Raw genomic sequence first — 13,242 nt, forward strand, 5'->3', positions numbered from 1 at the left:
TATTCGCAGCCTTTTGCACACTACAACCCTCCTTGTTCCTTTTACTGTTTTATTTCATATGCTCTTAAAAATCTCTGTTGAGATGGACTAGCAAAATCTTTGTTTATTAACCCCTGTTGGTGGGGGCGGTAGAATAACAGCCACGGCATCCCTGCCTGTTGTAAGAGGTGACTATATGGGGTCCCAGGGCTCTCAACTTGAGAGCGTGGGTTGGCGAACATGGGGCACTGAGATGAGTCCTGCCATTACTTCAATTTACTTGTGCCAGGCTCATTTTCATCTACCTTTCCGACCTCCCTTGTTCAACTCTTGTTCTTTTCCGACCCTAACAGTATTACGTTGCGAGGCCGAGAGAGTCTTTCATTTTCACGCCCTTTGTGCCCCTTCTCTCTTTGGTTGATACTTTCATTTTTCAAAATGTCAGATCCTTTCCATTTTTCTATCTGATTAGTGTTATTATAGATGATGGTTGATTAGTTGTAGCCTACTTCCTCTTAAAACAATAATCATCACCACCATCATCTTGGTTTACTTGTGACATAAGCCAATATTTTAAAGGATACCTGGAGTGTCCGAGCAGAACTGCACTAGAGAAACACAATGATACAGTGTATCACTACCAACCGGTGGAGTGCAATGCAAAGCTGGTACTTTAAGGTTATGCTTCATTCTTTGCAGTGGAATGTTCTATTACCAATCCTGTCAAGCAAATACTCAAAAGTTCTGTAATCTAACCAATATCTCCCATTGTATTCATATGTTTGTTACATGCCAGTACAGGCTGTTTTTGACGTAACATTTACTGAACGGTGAATACCTACACTAATTCCTTATCACTATCTGAATCAGAGTCAACCATTTCAGTGATCTTCATGATTTTATGCCAAAATATTAAATTACCACTCACTTTGGTTTCACTAATAATATGAGTAACTTTTATTAGTCATGTTGTCTATGAAACAATTTACTAATATTATTACGGATATCTACTAATCATTATGACTCAAACTAATTACTAATATTATTAGCTAATAACTCTATGAAACATAATACTAATATTATTGGTTTCTTACTAATAATATTAGTAAAAGTGTTTTATGAAACAGGGTCCTGGGGTAACATACAGGCTACTTACTTTAATGCTGTCTCTAGCGGGGGGGGGGGGGGATTCAGTGAAAAAAAGAAAAAAGTGAAACAGGACAGAAGAAAATGTATGCCTGTGACCCTTAAAAGTGCATATGCTGCCGAAATGGTTGGTCTGATTAAAAATGGAGCCTATCAATGAATTTAGAATTTACATTGCTACAAAAATGAACCTATGCATTTTCTTCCTAACTCTAACAGTTTCCCAGGAAAATGTAATATTATAAGTTTTGGTGCATGTCAGAGGTGTACACATTCTGCTTTTAACTTGCCAATGCTTGCCTGGAGAGCAGGCAAGCTAGTTAGTCGCATCTAAACAACAGCTGTTCTCCTTTCCAGGTCAAGCTCAGCTCAACTTGGGCAGGTTGCAGGTTAACTAGCTAGCTAGCTTGCTTGGTTGCTTTCTTCTTCTTATTACACTATAGTCCTATTAAAACAACGTGCATGTTCCGACAGCTTGCAGCACGTGACACCGAGCAAAGGAGCGGGAGTGCTGTGTTGCCACATGATATGGCTAGAGTTACTACAACTGCAATGAAAGCCTCTTGAACTGTTCTACATGCTGAGAAAATAATATCCATGTATGGGGATCATGAAAGCGTTAGAATAACATTAGATATTGTTGCTATTATTCCAAGGTGGCTCAGCAGTAATTTTATCAGTTCAAATATCGTAAGACATACTCGTAATTTCCCTCCCTCACAGGCTTTTATCAGTCTATCTCCAGACGATGGATTTCATTTTTAGGTACATTCTGCTGAACATTCTGGGTTCAAATCCGGGTGAGGATGAGAGAAATATATAAGATAATTTTTGTATACGTAAAGAAGGGAAATAGCTCGTAACCTGCCATAGGCATTGGCTATAACTGCAACGTGAATTGTGATAGGTAAAAGCCCATCTTTCACTTTGTCATATCGAGCGCCTTTAAACTTGCGATCATTAGTTATGGGACCTATTTTTATTGAAATCCGAAGCAAGGCATTCTAACCACAGGTCGTGATTCTTAATTTCTAAAATCTCACATGCATTGTCCAAAATTCCAAAAATCGAAGCCCATCCACTTTAATGAGAAGGAAGCAAAGAAATAATAATAATAATAATAATAATAATAATAATAATAATAATAATGTATAATTAATATTTTAAGAAACAAAAAAATCATAATTTGGAACGGTGCTAGTAACACCTGTTGTACTTCAATTTAACTATTAACTTTTCATTTTCCAATTTTGGTGACTTAAGGCTAAAACCGGAAAAACTGTATTACCAATTTTGGAGAAAAATCTGAAATTACATTTTATGAATATTATACTATGTAAAATTTACACTGCACTAAAATGCCAGTCTTGATAATGATACACTTATTAACTTATTAAAATGAACACAATAGCACTATAAATATTTAGCTGATTTCAAAAAACACACTATACAGATAAAATTTCAAGATGGCAGCAAGTGAGAGTAACTGTATGTTTTTCCTCTGTGTTCTTTTAGGAGTTTTGGTGTCAAAACAAGTAGTGTGCTCAAAAGAATATAGTGATGTTCATCTAGACGATCCAGCCAGTGATTCCTTGTGTCGTGAAGTGCTCGGAAGTAATTCTGTACAATTTAAACAGCTTTGTTTATATTCCATGGGCTACGGCGGCTGCTGGCGTACCCATGCGTTCCTTGCCGGGAGTATATGACTCGCCGTCTCAAGATTGAATATACCTCAGGTTGAAAACTGGTTGACTCCTGTTCGTGAGTTTCATTTTCCTTCACTGCCGACTGCAAACCTCCCTTGCATTCTTGTAGCACCGGCTTCGATTCCAGCCTCCAGTAAATTATCTCGGTTTTCTACTCGGTCTACTTTAAGTCTGTTGTTGACATTCCTACTGTTAGCTGGAGATATGGAGATAAACCCAGGACCTGCGGCGGATAGTGCGATCTCAGTTTACCATCAGAATATCTGCTCTCTTAAAAACAAAATTACTGACTATGGGCTCTACCTACAAGAACTATCTTCTTTCGATATTGTCACCTTCTCTGAAAGTTGGTTAACTGACTTTGTTTCAGATACAGAAATCCCTCTTTACAAAGAGTTTTCCATTTTCAGAATGGACCGTGAATCTCGGGGCGGGGGAGTTCTCCTGGCCGTTAAATCCAAATGGCACGCTAACCTACGTACTGATTTAAGTAGTGACTGTGAAGCCATTTGGGTAGAAGTGAAATTTCAGCATTCCAAATATCTATTTGCTTATTTTTACAGACCACCTCGATCAACCCTCAATTATTCTGAAAATTTTCTCTCTTCTGTAATGAAAGCCATTAATCTGAATCCTAATGTAATTATACTGGGCGACTTTAATCTCTCTATATCTTGGAATTCCCCTGCGCAAGGTGTCCCTTCTAATAGCCTTGACAAGTGGTATCTTGTATTATTATTTATAAATTTCATTTTCCGTATTGATAGATTCAATGTATAGACAAGAAATGTGTTTTTCCACCAATGCATACTTAATTTATTGTAAATAGATTACACTAGTACCGGTTTCGGCCCTTAGCGGCCATCATCAGCTAGTACATGATTAGTTTCCAGCCATTAGACAAAATCACAAGTTGTTATTGTGTTAGACATCCGGATGTCTAATGGGGGATGGAAATGCAATATACAGTGGCATGAAGTTAAAATATCTGTGGTCAAAGGTAAAAAGTTACAATAAGTTAGAACATGAGTATACAGAACACATTAAAACACATGGGCCACAATATAAAACACTTAAAAAGTTTTTTTTTGCTAGTTGTTTTACGTTGCACCGACACAAATAGGTCTTACGGCGACGATGGGACAGGAAAGGTATAAAAATGGGAAACCACGGAAAACCATTTTCAGGGCTGCCGACAGTGGGATTCGAACCTACTATCTCCCGAATACTGCATACTGCCCGCACTTAAGCGACTGCAGCTATCGAGCTCGGTCTTAAAAATTTTAACACACTAAAATTCGGTATGTACAGGTTAGACACTTATTAAAATTTAAGTTCACGTTGCTTAGATTCCATTCTTCTATCTTCTGTGTTGTTCTCTTGCTTCTATATCATGTTGGTTTAGCTGTGTGAAGTAATCTTCGAGAATGTTCTGAGGCTGATATGTGTCATATTGGTATGGACCTTTGTCATGAAATTTTTTTTGTGTATTATATAATCCAACCGTGATGTACTCCAGTAAAATTTTTAAATATAATAAATTGCAGGTCTTGAGTTTGAATTTAGAAGCTGTTGGTGGCGACACCTCTCTCATCTATGTTCGTTTGTGGTTGTAATTATTGTTGTGGAGGTCTTGTACCAATACGTCTGAAGGCTTGCTGTGTTAGAACACAGAAGCAAGAGAACCACACAGAAGATAGAAGAATGGAATCTAAGCAACGTGAACTTAAATTTTAATAACTGTCTAACCTATACATACCGAATTTTAGTGTGTTAAAACTTTTTAAGTGTTTTATATTGTGGCCCATGTGTTTTAATGTGTTCTGTATACTCATGTTCTAACTTATTGTAACTTTTTACCTTTGACCACAGATATTTTAACTTCATGCCACTGTATATTGCATTTCCATCTCCCATTAGACATCCGGATGTCTAATACAATAACAACTTGTGATTTTGTCTAATGGCTGGAAACTAATCATGTACTAGCTGATGATGGCCGGTAAGGGCCGAAACCGGTACTAGTGTAATCTATTTACAATAAATTAAGTACTGATTGGTGGAAAAACACATTTCTTGTCTATACAAGTGGTACCTCTACCATTATATTACGGGCCTAGGCCTCCAACAGTACGTCCTTGAGAACACCTGTGGGGATAGTCTTCTTGACTACTTGCTCTGCTCCGTTGAGCCTTCAGTTATTTCTGCGAGACGAAATATTTTTAAATCGAACCACATGTCTGTAGAGGCAACATTCTCTATTGCACCTCCTCGGCCCCCCGAAATGTCATCGACCCTATACCAGGAACTGTGTACCCACGTGGAGAAAGGTTGATTGGCAGGCTGTCAATCACACCCTCTCTCTTCTACCCTGGCACTTGCTGCAAGTGGGTGAAGTCCAAGAAGCAGTGGACCTGTTCTATGACTGGACCTGTGCTGTGATCCGTGACCTTGTTCCCACTCGTAAAACATCTGCCAGATGCCCACCTTGGAAGAAAAGTGACACTAAAATTGCAGAAATTAATAAAATGAAAGCATGGAAAGACTGGAAAATGTCACCTTCTGAAGCCAGCTATAAAACTTTTTCTGACCTTTGCAAACACCATAAACAGCTTCTAAAATGGGATTACCAGGACTACATAAACTCTGCCTGTCTAGAAGTGAAAAATAATAGCAAAAGATTCTAGTCTCTGATAAACAGCAGGAAAAATACAAAGCGTGTGCCAGACACAGTGACTTGGGGTGATAATTTAGCCAGTGGTAGTAATAGACCGGAAATTTTCAACGATTACTTTGCGTCCAATTTTGTTTCACCTGTTCAGTTCCCAGATTTTCCGTGTATTGATTCTGTTCCTTCTCATAGTCTCAGTAATCTTTCCACCTCTGAGTCAGAAGTCTATTCTTTACTTTCCTCCCTGCCAGAAAATAAACCTACTGGTCCAGATGGTCTCAGTCCTATCTTTCTTAAGAATACCGCTACGACTCTTGCCCATCCCATTGCTGTTATATTTAACCGTTGCTTCTTAGCCGGCTACTTTCCTGACGACTGGAATATTACTAACATCACTCCGGTTTTAAAAGTGGAAAGAGGTCTGATGTCATAAACTATCGTCCAATTTCTATGTTACCCACCCTGTCACTCATCTGTGAAAAGATCATCCGTCAGCATCTTCTTTCTTTCACATTTCCTTATATATCGTCCCAGCAGCATGGTTTTCTTTCTTGTAGCTCCTGCCCAACTAATCTGGCTGTTCTTCTCCGTCGTGCAACATCTGCTCTTAATGCCGGTTCTCAGCTGGATGTGTGCTACATTGATATTGCAAAGGCTTTTGATACCGTAGTCCACGCACTTCTTTCCTATAAACTCTCAGAACGTTTTAATATCCATGGTCGCTTTCTAACTCTCCTGCAGAGCTTCCTCAATACCAGAACTCAGCATGTGGTTCTTGATGGGTTCAGTTCGACTCTTGTTATGGTACATTCTGGCGTCCCACAGGGCTGTGTCCTAGGTCCGCTTCTCTTTGTCTTATTTATTGACGATCTCATTAATACTATATCCTCCGTTCCCTGTGAAATTCTACTATTTGCAGATGACTGTAAAATATTCAAACAAATCGATTCATTATCAGACGTAAACTCCTTACCAGAGTGGGCTTAACTCACTCTCTGAATGGTGCTCCAAATGGTGTCTTAAGCCTAATCCTACCAAGTGTTCCTCTATTTCGATCACGCTTCGTAAATCCCCAATTCTCAGCAAATACTCCCTCCTCGGTAACCCGTTCCCAACTCTAACAGAACAAAATGACTAAGGAGTGTTGTTTGACAGCAAATTGTTATTTGTCCCCCATATACAAAAGATAACCTCACGAGCAATGTCACTTCTCGGTTTGTTATATAGATTTTCTGACATCACCGATTTAAAGTAATAAACTTCACGGTTTATCAGCGGTCCATGCCCTCCGAGCCTACTATGCATCTTGCATCCTACTGATTATTGAATTCGCATCTCCTATTTGGTCTACCTCTTCACCCACTAATCTGAATCACATAGACCGTGTGCAGTCATTCATCTGTGTCATTGTTAGAGCCAGAGTATCTGATTGTCGAAACTTGAGCAGTAATCAGATACTAGATAAGTTACACCTTCACCTGTTATCTAGTCGCAGGAAAGTAGCCGACCTTAGATTCCCTATATAACGCTGTTAACGGTTTATTTCGTTCTCCCGAACCTGCATCCTTCTTTTCCTTACATGTTCATATTACGTATTCCTGCCTCTCTCTCGTTCAAAGAAGTTTATTTATCTGCATACCAACCCTCCTTAACTCTTTATCTTCTGCCAGGAACATGGACGTTTTTTCTTCGTATGCCTCCTTTAATCGATTCTTAATTAACTTAACCTAGTACATTTTCTTCATATTCCTTTTTCCCTTCTGATTGCTGTCTTCTCTTTTGTACATAATGTAATATTTATTTATTTTTTACTGTACTATACCATTACTTATGTGGTATATCTGTATTTATCTTACTGTGCCTAGCTATAAGTTCTTCTCTTCGTTTTACGTTCAATCTTCAATTTTCCTCGTAGTTTCTTTTGCCTTTATGTTTTGTTCTTAATTGTTGTGTCTCTTGTTATTTTGTTAGTTTTTAATATTTTCCTCTATTTTTATCATTAGATGTTTTTCCCTCATTGTTCTTCCACTTACTTTTTATGTTTGCCTTGTGCTACTCCACTGTAAATATATTTTTCCTTCGCGGAACTCTGTAACTCGGCTTCTTGCTGTTTTGGTTTCCCAAATAATTTTTTTTTTTTTTAAATCACTTAAAACAGACACTGTTATATAGTCTGGCCCGGGTACAGTATAACAATTGGCAATGTGGAACTTAGACCGGCCTCCTCACGGAGCTTTAAGACAGAGAGGGTAGGTAAAGGGTGAGAGCTTATCTAGCTGGAATTGGCTTAAACGGGAGGCATGTACTGGTTGCCATAGTAACTGCCATTCCTTACTACCACGCTGGGAGCTGTCAGAACACACACATTGTTTTAATTGCACTATAGTCAATGTAGCAAACCAAAAACCAAACCCCATGGCGCAAGAGCACCAAAGGGCCATGGCCTACCAAGCGACCGCTGCTCAGCCTGAAGGCCTGCAGATGATGAGGTGCCATGTGGTCGACACGATGAATCCTCTCGGACGTTATTCTTGGCTTTTTAGACCAGGAATCAATGTAGCAGTTTATTTTATTTTTGGTTGCTCATTGTATTGATATGAGACTTGCATGAATGCAAATAAGAAAGGTATTATTTGCCTCAATTTATATAGGATTCGTCAACACAAGTATTCTTTTATTTAGTAATGATCACTTAGTACTATGCTAGTCATTACAAAGTTATGTTTAAATTGATTTCATTATACAGACGTCTTATGTAACTAATTAACAAGTAATATTTCTCTCTGACAAAATAATAAAAACTATGCCCTCTGAATAAAATATTTCAATGTTTAAATATACATAATACAACTGATGTAAGTATAACCATAAATTTAATATACTACGGAATTATTCAAGATGTTTAGAAGGAAAGAGATACATACTGTAGGTGTATGTTTAGTCATCAGTCCGAAGGCTGGTTGGATCCTCAACAGTTTTGCCATGAGCTGTCATAGATGGCCTTGACATCACTGAAAAGGCATACTAGGGAAATGAGGAGTGAGGTAGTTTCCCGCTGCTTTCTTCACCGAGCCAGAAGTTGCTATTACATATCAATCTGCCAAGCCCACTGAAATGCATGCACCAACAGACCCTATGAGCAACAGTTTCACACCATTCATAGCAGGGACTGGCTGCGTAAGGAATGGCATTACTAGCATCGCACGTACCTTAGTCACTTTCATATTGTCAAAGCCAAGGATAAGACAGAGACAGATCAATGAAAGTAACAAAATTGCTCTAGGCCATACCAGAAGACTTAGTGCAGATACTGTAGGTACAAGTGATAAATGTCTCAAAAATAATTTTAACTGTTTGAAATACATTTAATAATTTAGGAACCCCTTTCCCACAAAAACAAATATTTATAAACTTAATCACTCAGTTTAGAAGCGTAATTTTGCCGCTTGCTCTCTTGCATACCAATATTTAACCTCTTCAGTGGCACACCAGAGAAATTCTCATTTAACTGCAGTATTCATTTCGCGATCACCCAATAATTTCTCAGGTATTGTAATCTATGTGGAAAATGTTTTCCAGCATTCTCATGGCAGGAGGGTTTCCAGCAGCATTCATGAAATCTTAGGCCTAAAACATGTCTTATTTCCTTTCCTTGACATACATTTCCTGACCTGCTGACGAGGTAAACATAAATGGCGATAGTGAAACGAAAGAGATGTTCGACTGAAAATAAAGTAAGGGACTACATCAAAGAAGAATCTCTAAGTGATATTAGTATTTCTGCTAGTAGTAATAACGATTCGAATAATTGTTCGGAAGATCTTGTTGGTATTTCTAGTGAAATGAAGAAATTATTAATTATGTTGGAAAAGCAATGGTGATGGTAGGAGATGTAGAACACAACATTGTGTGGAAAAAAATGTTAGCCTGGAAATATGGCACGATCTTATATAATGCCATTTACTGGAAATCCTAGTGTAATGGTTGAATTATTACCAGAAGTGAGCGCGATTAACTGTTTCAAACTATTTATAATGGAAGACAATGTCAGTTTGGTAGTGATCAAAACCAATTCTTATGCTAAAAAGTATGTGTTAAAAAACTTGTATATAAATCTCCACATACAAGGGCATGATTTTAGAAAGAAACCAACTCTTGTGTAATTTGGCAGTTTATTGCATTAGTTTTGTTCAAGGGAATAATTCAAAATCTAGAGATAAATATGTATTGGTTATAAGAAAGTATTTACATAATACCAATAAAATGCCAAAAGAAATGTAAAAAAGTATAACTGAACTGTAGGCCTTTATTAATCATTGAAGAATATATTAAAGTGTTAGCATAATTTTCCCTCAATAACTAACATTAATTCCATGCTTCCTACAAATATATAATTTCTGCTGAAAAAATTTCACCTTTCTGCATACAAGCCCTGTGAGAACCCATCACTAACAGGATTGATGCATGGACACATTACCATGTGTGTGTATTACTATGAGGTCATTAAGTCCTTGTGTATCAAGACGTGAATGTTTTTTGATGGTTAAATTTCCTGAGCAACTAAAGACCCTCTCGCTGGAGGCACTTTTGCTACACAGGTAAATGCCTTTGTGAATTATTTTTTTTACCACTGCAGTATATTTTTGTCACTAATAAATCTTTCTTGCTAGTACCTACTGACCTCATCATGTAAGCATTGCGGAATTTACTGCCCAATCATCAAATTTTGCTTCCTTATGTTGATCTGAACTTGTCTTTTTGGTTGTGTAGCTGTTCTGAAAATACGTATTTTCAAATTATCGACATTTTATGCTAAATTCTAATTCATCACAAATAATAAATTATAATGAAGAAAAACCACAGAATCTTATCTTCAGCACACATTTATTGAGCTGCCTCAAAGACAGACATCTGTTCTCCTACATTTAGTTCACTTCATGCGAGATATTTAGGAATTAAAAAAGTTGTAATTTTGTGTAACAAAGTGACTCCCATTTTCTAGTTGAAAACCTCCAATTGAATGACAAGTGTGTAGTTTGAACATGGTATGGGAACAATGAACGAGCATTTTTACAGGAAATTTATAACTTATTGCTATTACTCCGTGAAACTATGCCACTCAGTAAAGTTAATACTTTAATTATTTTGGCGGTTAAAAGATAGCATTCTTACATATAAACATAGTTGTTTCAAATGCATCAGATACTGAAAATTCTTTTACTATGAAAAAATATTTTCTCTTAAATATATGAGAAGACTGGCATTAAAGTTTAAAAAAGGAACTCTTCATTCTCATCCTGTAGGGTACGATCGGCTTTCACAGCATAAATCCATCGAATGACCACATGTAAAGTCAGCTCCTCATCACCTTCAAGATCAATTATGGCTTCCTTAAATGGCTTAAGAAATGCCAGTAACATCCTGATCATAACTGAGTATTTTATCAGTGACACCTTCATTCTCTGTAACAGTTTTCACAGCACCAGTCTGGGAGTGAAATGAATGCAGCATGCCAAAATAGCTGTTCCACTGAGTGGAAACATGCAACTTCAAAAGATGATTGTAATTTAATTCATAGGCATTTTCTCTCAAAATATGACCAGAGATTTTACTGAAAGTATAACAGCTAAGAGGAACACTTTCTTTCAAAAAGGGTTCGCTCATAAGATGCTTCAAGAACGCCCTAACCCAAACAATGCTAAATCCGTATATATACATTGTGCAATGACGATCTGCCTGTGCTAGACACGTAAATTTAAGTTTCTCTGCAGGCTCACTTTGCTAATCCCATAAAAATACGTGCAGCGACCAATCAGTTGAAATGCTGCGCCAGGAGTTCAGGGAAGTTGTACAGGAAAGACAGTTCAATTTTGCTCATATTTAAGTTAGGATTTTTGTTTTCTAGTAATGATGAAATATATATCATCTGTGCTTCCGACTAGCCCCGTTAATGGAATGGTAGTTTACAGAGCGGAGGCTCTGCGCACTTTTAATCAGTGTCTCTGAAGAGCCTCCAATTGAATGACAAGTGTATAGTTAGAACAGGGTACGGGAACAATGAACGAGCATTTTTACAAGAAATTTATAACTTATCGCTACTACTGGATGAAACTATGCCGCTCCGTAAAGTTAATAATTGAATTAATTTGGTGGTTAAACAGATAGCATTCTTACATATAAACATAGTTATGTATCAGAACCTCCGATTACCGAGCGAGTTGGCCGTGCGGTTACAGTAGCGCATCTGTGAGCTTGCATTCAGGAGATCGTGGGCTCAAATACCACCATTAGCTGTCCTAAGAATGGTTTTCTGTGGTTCTCCATTCTCTTGCACCAAGGTGAATCCCAGAACAGATCCTAGTATAGGCCACAGCCACCAAGCCTTTCACCATCACAGAGCATCTCCTTCATCGTATAAAATTTTCCTGGCCAGAGAGATGGTGATACCGTCTTGGAGGCTCAGCATCCCCATCAGGGACAGAGTGAAAACTTGTGTAGTATTAGTAGTTATATCCTCTTTCATTGAAACTCACGTTCAACCCATATTATTGTGAACAACTGAAAGTTTCTAGTGCTCTCAATTGAGCAGAGATGCACTTTCACTCACAATTTTCCGATTTAATTGTGCCATGTTTAGCAGTGCAGCACTTACAGACTTGGACTTCTCTGTCATCTTGTAACTAATCATCCTAAATTTTTGGTCATGTCTTTTGCATTCTTGACATACATCCAGAAAATAAAAATGAATTGAAATGTAAGTGGAATCTAATGTATTCTGTGCCAATGCAATGGGAATATTTCCATAATAATAATTGAAGGGCCCCTCGGAAGAAGGGTCTAAGCCACATTTTTCAGCAAGTTGAGTTTTTTGCTGAATAAGGGTCTATATCATCTCAGGTTATTGCATGCGAATTATGATAGTCATACCTTTAACAGGAATAGGTCATTTTTCTGTTAAAAAACTTCTTTGCCTGGAAGAAGGGTCTATGCTACTCATTCAAGATGGCTGCCAGTGTGTTGAATGTTTCGTCCAACCAGTTAAAAAACTTGAATAAAACCAGAAAAACTAATTTAAATATGGATAACTGGAAGGATAATGAACGTAAACAGAAACAAAATAGGGGTGAGGCTTATAAGATAACGAAAGGCATTATAAAAGAAGCAAAAATGAGGCCACAACAGGTGAGTGGAATAAGGGTCTATAATAAATAGGTTATGTTGTGCTAAGGAAAGTCCTTAGAATAAATTTGGCCATTGTTTAATACATAATGCATTATACAAATCAATCATTTAATTATCATTACGGTAAAATGGTATAGGGTATAACATTATAATAATTTTCTGCTTCTTCGTTGTTTCGGGGCTGTATGTATGATCCAGAGTTCTGTAACAAGAATGGGTGTATTCAGCTCGCTGACTGTGAAAAGGAGGAGTAGTGTACAGAATAGGCTACTATACCATGGACCTTAATGAGCAGTCTTTGTTTCTTGTGAATAAGTGCCTCAAAATCTCTGAACCGAAAAGGAGGTGTAATCAGAGAACAGATGCCAATCACATCGGAAAGATTCTTTTGAATACCACGTTCCAGCAAAAGGTAGTGACAGTAGTTCACTGCAGGTATGTAAAAGAACTTTTCCAGACATGTTTAGTCTGTCTGCTCAGAGTTCTGACTTCAAAGACGCGAAATGTTGGTCAAAGACCCTAAATTCAAGGTTACTGAAGCAATGTGACTGAAGTTTT

General features: G+C 37.6%; 1 protein-coding gene across 3 annotated transcripts in view; it reads right to left on the reverse strand.

Annotated features, from left to right (window-relative positions):
- Positions 1-13,242, reverse strand: part of DEF8 (differentially expressed in FDCP 8 homolog) — a 312,159-nt gene that overhangs the window by 45,084 nt on the left and 253,833 nt on the right. Inside the window, exon 7 of one of the 3 annotated variants that reach the window (XR_010859239.2) lies at positions 12,430-12,548. The exons of the other annotated variants lie outside the window; for them this stretch is intronic. The gene's annotated coding sequence lies outside the window, so the exon portion shown is untranslated. The remainder of the gene's footprint in view (positions 1-12,429; positions 12,549-13,242) is intronic. 3 annotated transcript variants of the gene reach the window in all.

This window comes from Anabrus simplex, chromosome 2, assembly GCF_040414725.1.
Source record: "Anabrus simplex isolate iqAnaSimp1 chromosome 2, ASM4041472v1, whole genome shotgun sequence".
In the NCBI taxonomy this organism is placed as follows: domain Eukaryota; kingdom Metazoa; phylum Arthropoda; class Insecta; order Orthoptera; family Tettigoniidae; genus Anabrus; species Anabrus simplex.